The sequence below is a fragment of the Hemibagrus wyckioides genome, linkage group LG09, assembly GCF_019097595.1.
Source record: "Hemibagrus wyckioides isolate EC202008001 linkage group LG09, SWU_Hwy_1.0, whole genome shotgun sequence".
Classification (NCBI taxonomy): Eukaryota; Metazoa; Chordata; class Actinopteri; order Siluriformes; family Bagridae; genus Hemibagrus; species Hemibagrus wyckioides.
The window spans coordinates 18,741,568-18,750,578 of record NC_080718.1 but is presented as its reverse complement, the minus strand read 5'-3'; positions in this window follow the sequence as shown (position 1 = coordinate 18,750,578).

Genomic DNA, 9,011 nt, shown 5'->3' with positions numbered 1-9,011 from the left:
AAAGCGCGAGGAGTGAAATCTGATTGGTGGAGAAGTCAAAGGCGCCCTAACAAAACCGGAAGCAATCGATATGCACATGAGACGCACAGAGGTGGCTTTGTAATTAGTGTAGGGATTCGCACATGGAGACAGTGCCTGATGTATAGATAATCACTACATTCATTTTCAAAATGTAATTATCTAAGGATGTATATAAGGACTATGCAATGTTTGGTACAGAACTAGGTCAATTAAGGTATAGCATCATCATCATCAACAACAACAATAATAATAATACATTATCAACATACAGTATAACAGATTATAAAAGTAGGTCACAAACACATTTCACACCAAACATTGATTACGAAGTCTAAAACGTGGCTACTCTTGTTAAATGTAGGCCTATACTAACGTGGAGGAATACCACATCATTTTACCAATTTCCTAAAATGATGTAGTATTTTATAGCCATAGTTGGAATTTATATAGTTGTAATATATGTATGAGAGTAAATACATCAATTCAGTAAAGTACAATATAATTATACAAAATCATAATCATTCAGTACTGCATGCAAAAGGCACACATAATCTTATGGCATGCTTCCAACTGGCAGTCAGGCAAAACGTTGAACATGCAGAAAGACAAAAATTATTTGGTTAATTTCAGTTCCATTCAATTGGCTTTAATTCGATTCAATGCAGCCCTCTCAAAGCCATTCTGTTCCTCCAGGCGCTACAGTGTCCTAGAAATACTTAACACCCATTTCTCTTTGAGTTTACCGACGACTGGGTGGTTCTTTTTCAGTTGAAGTATACCGCCAGCTTTAGGCTGTCACAGTTACCACAATGATAGTCTCATTAAGGCAAGATTGTGAGAATGTCTCCAGTTCCTGATCCAAAAATTGAAATCTATAGTCTTATAGCAAGTCTGAAGTATTGTGCATGTGTTTTCAGTATAAGTCTACTCTTCAAAACCTTTTGTCATCCTTGGGTCTAACATGCTGCATCCTATTGGGCCACAGAGAGAAAAAAAATGTTTTTTATCAAACACATTCCCAGGACCAAAGCTAGAAAAGCACTGACAAGACACAACTGACTGATCCATTAGTGTGTTCCAGATAACAGTTTCTTGGCTGAACTCGCTGCTTACATTCCATTTGTACAGCACTAACTGAAAAATATAGAACAGTGTGCGGTGAACAGGCCTCAAAGAGTGGGTGAAAAATTGGGTTCAGTGACCTGGGTTATCTAGAAATTGTATAATGTAATTAAATCACTGATTTGTCTGTGTGGAATGGAATTGGGGTGTAATATTTTGCAATTTCCACCATATTTATTATTAATATTTTTTTTTATATCCGGGTCTGTTTACACTGTGAGTAGGATGTGCATGTGTGGTAAGGAGCTGCATTGATACCATTACAACAAGAAACACAATCTCTGACAAGCCAGTGATAAAATAAGAACAATTTTAAACAAGATATTGTACTCTCCTCCATATTTGTCACAATCACACTTTGTGCTCTACGTTTACTCATCGACTCCTTTTAGATAGAGTTTCAAACACAGAAGCCACAAAAAAAGTTTTGGTTCACATTCTGGGACACAATGAAAAACACCTGTGAAAACTGAGAAGGTCTTAGTCATGATATTTTGCAAGAATCATTTTTCACTTTCTAGGATAATTTATCTAGTGTTGTGGCAGGTTTGACAATGTCGTCCTGTAAAACCTCTCCTTTTATTTTTTTTAATACCTTAGCCAGAGAGAACACTGTGAAATAATCATTAACTCTGTGTCGCACTTTACCGTATTAAGTACAATTGGGGAAACTAAAATAATTGTCAGTCATTTTATATAATAGTAATACATCTGTTTTTTTAAAATGATACCTAAAATTTATCCCATCGACTGTTCCACTATCAGCAAATCTACTTTTATAACACACATAATCAGACTGATTTTGGAGTAATTAGTAACTCCCAGAAATCCAGTATATTTATGGATGGTTCTTTTAAAATATTCAGATCTTTGTCATTTAGTAGTGCATGTTTAGAAGGGCCGTAATGATTATCATAAGATCACATTGAGAAATGTATGATTTATTCTTGGAATTTACAACACATCTGCAAAAGACTGGTTTACATTTACTTTTTACAATATACATATTTTTCGAACATTTCAGTGACCTCCTTAATTCTTTGCAATGAATAGATAATGTATTCTAGACTAACACACATACTGATACAACACGGTGATGCAGTTAGCTATCATTTTATTGATTTTTCTTTTCACAAAGCATGCCAAATTGGTTCATAGGATATCTGGTGCACATCAGGACTGTAAACAGTTGATAAGAAATTCATGTTAACATTAACAATGCATATACAGCTTTCATCATTCATCCTTAGTAACTGCCTGGTCAGGGTTACAGTGGGTGCTGAGCCACTACAGTTTTTTGGGAAATAGAACCAAATGACACAAACAAAACTATTTTTCTTTTAAATTATAAGCGAATAAAACCATTCTGTTTCAGGCCACACCCACATTGTGTTGAAAATCCTTATAAAGGTATGGATATTTAAGCATTAAGTAGTTAGAGATACACGTAGTGGCATGGTGTTACTCCTGTAATGTATACATACATGCATTTGCATGTGCAATATTTACTACATTGTGTTCAACTGCAAAAAAACGCACAAAAAAAGTAAACTCTAAATGAAGCTCAGTGTCATATGATAATGGAATACGCATGCTGTCCTCTCAACGTCTGTCACCCTCACGTAGTACTTCACTCAATTACAGAGTGGAGGCACTCCAGACATTACATCAATGACACAAACAATCATCTAGTGTCTGCTCCCTTAAAGCAGGGTCGGCCATAGAGGTGGATTAGGAAGATAGCAATCGGGATCTCCACTGAGACACACCAGGAGAACAGCATTGTGTGGAATTCGGCTTAACCAGATTCAGTTTAGTATCCTAGTGGAACACAGTGATATGAGTGGGGCAGTGTTGAAACATATCATTCTTTATAAATGAGTACATTATAAATGAGTAGATTCTTAACATAACATCAGGACAGTTCACTAGCACATGGTTTATAATGCATAAAAAGAAAGGTTTTTTTTTTATGCTTGTGTGTCTGGTAATGAAAGAGTTGCTGTGTTACTCACACGGAGAGTCCCTCCAATACCTCACATCCGCAGATCTTCACCATTTATCACTCCATCTTCCTGTTAGTAGTTTTTATGTCAACAAGAACATGGTTACGCATTTACAGGGGGATTTCAGAATGGGTTGCACAAATATAATCATTTATATGTTAATCCTGTAACATTACACAAACCTTTTGTCACCTGATCATTTCACTGAATACATTACCTGGATAGAGAGTGACCTTACAATAGAATAAGGGAAAAGGATGAATGTGTTCTCAGGATAAAGCAGTTCTTTACTTGGAGTAAATAAATTATTATTGAATATATTGCCTTCTTCCTTTGTCCTGGCCAATTATACATAAGTATGTATTCATTTCTTCAGTGAAATTGTATCAAATCCAATGTAAACCACAGTTACTGTAGAACCGATTGCAATCATCAGGATTTTAGAACTGTCTTGTTCAATTCAGTTCATAGAAAGTGCTTAATATGTGTCTGCTTTCAAAGTACAGCTGTGTAATAGGTTGTCTGTGAGAGCCGTGCAGCAGTGTTTTTCATAATAGGGCTCCAGTGAAGGTAAAAAAACGGTTAAAAATTTTCAGATTTTTAAATAATTGTTTCCTGATACGGTCTTGAATCCATGTAGTTTATGAAAGGAAACAATTATCACTTCAATCTACAAGCTGTCTAACGATCTATTGACCTTCAGCATCTCCTGCCAAGAGACTGTTAATGAAGCATGTCTTTGGGCTTTTTGTTCTCTTGGCAGAGATCTGATTTTAAAAAATATTACCGCTGAACTGCATAAATTTTGCTTTACGGCTGCAATGTGACGTTTCTTCTTTTTTTATTTAATATTTAGAATTCAGCTGTGCACAATTTGAGGAAAACAAGTAAAGCCTCAAAACACTAGGACATGTAAAAGTCTTGCAGTTCACAAAAGTGTAAGAACACCATTTAACCCTGTAATTACATTTAATTAAATATAAATATAATTAAAATATAATTAGGTTAATATAATTTCGCAAACACAGGGTGGCACAACTGTGAACAGAGAAACTTTGCCACCTCACAGAGTTTCTGAACCAGTCAGGAGTTCTGGTTATTGTCTCCGAGCTTAATTTTACTGAGATTCCTCCCTGTGTGTGGAGGTTTCTGGGTTCTCCAGTTTCCTTTCAACTCCCTAAAACATTAATAAGTGGACTGATGATTCATTGCCCCAGGTGTAAATGAATATGTGAAAGTCTAAGTGTAAGGACTAGCATTCCAAACAGGGTGAATTCCCACCTCGAACTCAGTGTTCCAGGGATAGGCTCCAGATCCACTCTGACCCTAAGTAGAAAAAAGCAGTTACTACAGGTGAGTGTTTAAGCTTAGCTATTAATATGGTGTTCGTAGTGTGCTTACTTTATTTTCACTGTTTTCTACCATCAGGATTTGAAAGTAAAGTAAAGCAAGAGTGGCAAAATGATTACTATATGTGTGTTCATTTTTTTTTACTAGTTCTGCTCCTATGGATTAAAAACTGTGAGGCCAGAATGCATGGCTGAAGCTGGAAGGGAAGTTTGGACAAGCAATCTATATTTCACCACATCGGCTTAGCCAGTGGACATAAGCCGCGACTGTCAGTGCATGTGTCATCGATCTCTGTGGCTTGGGCTTGAACTTCCCAGTGGAATGCTGTGGATGTCAGCTATCTTTCCCACTCACCATGAGTTCAACAAGTTCAAGAATTATGTTGTGTGTTACGAGCAGGGGTGGACAAACTACTAAAAAATTATTCTTAAGTGAAGGCAAATATAATGTGTTAGAATTCATTCTTAATGAAACAAGATATTCAGCCAAAAATGTGCTCAAATGAAAGTCACATGTTTCAAATGTATTAAAAGTTTAATAAGTATTTTTTAACTGATGAAATTAAGTCAGTGCAATCATTCAGTCTCTGTACGTTTGGAGGATCATTAGGTAGATTTTGACATGCTGCCTAGCCGCCAGTGTTAGCTATTGGAGTTGATGCTAGCGTAATGTGTCATTAGAAAAGAAAACAAACCAACTAAATAAAAAAATTGCCATTTAATGTTAGCAAATTAACCAAACTTACCTCAACATGCCTCTTCAAATTAGATGTAATTCATGAGCTCTATGGAGGCAAAAAGGACTCAAGGATATTGAAATATTTTACTAAGATAGGGCCAGATGTGCTTATCCTCTTGTTCCACACTGCAGTCCAGTGGCTTGCTTATCAATCTTCAGCTGAACACAGACAGCTATAGAATTAAATACACTGTGCAACATGAAAAGGTCACAGCCAATGACAAATTACCCAAATTCTACAATCTGATTAGAGGCTGATTGAATGCTAAACTCAGAATTTGATTGATGTATAGCGTCCAGGCTTGATGAGAGAAGAAGAATCTTCTGTAGGTCTAAATAAATACATAATGAATTAATTTTTCTTGAACAATAAACATATTGCATTTCAGTAACACTCAAAAAAGTATAAAATCTAGAAATTAAAATCTAATCTATATTCAAATTGTCAGAATAAGCCAGAACTATGGGTCTTGTTTTAATCTAGTTTAAAATTGGCATTTGAGATGCCATGTGTTTATACTTTCATTACGCTAAATAAGAAAGAAATTACCCACATTACATCATAGCACTGCACAGTTCATAGATTAAGCTGACTGCTGAGATTTATTTTTATTGTAGCTTTCCATGTGCATAAGTCAGTGTGTTTTGTCAGCCTTTTGATTAGCAGGAGAATCATTTGTCTTGGTTCCCTCTGAGAAAAGGCCTCTCCATCTTTAGAAAAGTACCATCCGTTCTCCTGACATCTGCTCAGTCACATGTTCAGCCACTTTGTGAGCATATGCTGCTCAAGAATGGCGAAGGGTTATTGGTTCAAAAGGATGTGGTGGCAGCATGTGTGTGCATTACAAGGGCCATTTCCTTGCCTTGATCTTCTCCATGTTTTATGATGGAAAGACGGAAGGAAATAAATACATAATCATTCAACCATTATATAAAACTACTTTCAACACGTGGGCTTTTTCACCAACATGTTTGTGTCTACACAGGAGCTTGATTTAATCATCCCATTAAACTGTGGACAGAAGTTATTTTTGTGGTCAGCTTTGGAAAGGATGTGATCGCACTCCATTATGGCTCTAGCGGAGCACAGCCCAGTACAGCATGTTTATTTGGCTTATATTTGTATCTGCTGCTACATATTTCACAACGGATTTCATCCTTTAAAAACCTCAATGACCATGTTTATTCTAAGGCAAATCATGTGAATATCCCAGCTAAAAGTTCTAAGGTAGAGGAAGGTTTTCTAAATGTTGCGGTTCTTAGAACTTTCTAAGAAAGTCTTTTCAAAATCGATGAAACATATTGTAGTTATAGAAACACAAAAAACTTGCAGAAACATTTCTGTTTATTGTGTGAATGATGTACGAACCCTTACCGATTTCACAGTCATATGAAATTCATCTGTAAATAATCACATGAAGTTAAAATATCATTTTATATTTAACACATTTTATACATAGGGACTTTACATACATACATATTTATTCTTTTTTTTTTTTCCCGGTATCCCAACTTGTGAATTTTACACAATTCATTCTCTTTCATCTTTGAATTTTTTATGTTTCATTTATTTTCATATGTGATTTTTTTGTACACAGAATTAAATAGTCGCGTGTGATATTCTTATACATAATGATTTTTTCATTTATTATCTCACATATATTCATGACATCACATGAAATTTCAGGCCATAACGTATGGAAATACACTTACACCTTGTTTCCACATGATCACAAAGCTCTCACATAACCAAGTGAAAAAGATAATGTGATTTTTCCACAAGGAAACCATTACTACCTAACATTTTCAGAACATTTCAGGTACATTGTTTGTTGTGCATGGTAATCATCTCAAAACTTGTCAGATACATCACTGGCAATGACAACACTCTCTATAAGCTGGGATGTGACTGAAATTTGTTTTGTAAGGTGTTGTAATATTCTCTGAACTGGTTCCTTCTTGATCCCTTTTGGTTAGTCCAGTACATCTTTGCTGCTAATAAGATGGCCACTCCAAAGCTCACAACAAGCATATATAATATGCTTCTCACAGATTTATAATTATTCTGCTCACAGCAGGCTTTTCAAAGTTTGTGGAGTGAACAAGTGTGATGTGGTTGACCAGGACCGTCCTGAGATGTACTGATGCTAAACACTTAGCAATATAAGGCCAATCTTTGCTTCAGCTGCTTTTGCCACAATGCGCAGAAGTCCCAGAGAGCATTGCACACATTCCACTTTAATTGTACACTTGTTGCCTTCAAAGGAAAAAAGCTGTAGTCTAGATTCAAGGAATCTGGGATACAACAATAAGCCACACATCCGTCCAGCCCAAAGCCGCAGGCTATTTAAAGGTACAGTAGGCTGTACTTTTTCGCCACTAAATGAAGCACCCACCCTTCCGCTACGCTACATATTGGAAACAGATGCTGCTGGTTGTGATGCTCAGCTAAGTTCTGTGCATTGTGTCTTTCTGTTTCTTTCTTTGAGAACCAAGGACCTGATGTACAAATGCAGGCAAAATGCAAAAACAAACTCAAATTCAAAAACAAAAGTCAGTGATTGGTTGACGCAGTAAGCAGACACTGATTAGTGTATTTAATATTGTCTGTATGATAGTACCATGTTTCTTCATGTTTCATATTCGTACATTCACATGACCACTTTACCGGTTAAATGTGGATCTGAAGCTGACTCAAGGGACACCAGGTATGAGGTAGGAATACACCTCCATGGACCATAGACCAAGAATACACCACCATGAATACACATTAATTCCCAGTAGTAAACCCACCAACCAGAATGTTTTTGAGAGGAAGTGGAGGAAAACCAGAGAACCCAGAGGAAACCCACACAGGCACAAGATGAACAGGTGAATCTCCACACAGACAGTATCCTCAACTCAGGAGTGAACCAGGGGTAATGGAGGTGTGTAGCATTAATGCTACCCACTGCACCACATTGTTAAACTTCAAAAAATTTAATTGTGGCATATTAACTAAGTAGTACATTGTTTAACAATATTCACGTGTAAGAAAATGAAAAAAAAAATGTTATTATCAAGTGTATGTAGTAGAAAAATAAATACATGTAGATTCTCAAGACCAAGCAAAAACTGATAACATTTTTTTACATCAGTGTTCCTTATTCCAAACATATGATAGCCAATAACGACATGAAAACTGAATTACTCCTTGTTTGGATTTAATTGAAACTGCACCCCTGAGCTAGCTCAGACAATTTTTAAACTCCCATTTAGCATGACAGTCTAGGATTAATTATTTCCCTTTCTGTGGCCCCACTGTTTGGGTGTTTGATCCGCTCAGCTGTGTTGTGGGACTACTGTTCTGCCCACCTTTGTAACTTAAATAATTGTGGCATCTGCTTCTCATTAAAAGACCTTTAGCTTGATGTCTTGACAGCTCTATAGCCATTGAATGACAATGAACCAAAAGCTACATGGCAACAAGTTTTGGCCTACAAAAGCAGTCAAAAATTAGGAGCCAAGAATTAGCATTTAAGAATTTGTCAATAGACTCAAATGTAATTTGAAGTTTTAATGAAAAACAAAGATCCAAAAGTTTTAAAGAGAAAACCCTTTTTTTATTGTTCTTTTGTGTAAACTTCTGACTACAGAAGGTCCACTGAAATACATAAACCTATTCATTATGAAAATACAATATTCAAAGGCCCAGAGTTTGCAACAGGTAACAGACCTACAGGCTATAGAGCCGCACATTCCACAGTCACATTAAGGCCAGTATGTTCCCGCTGC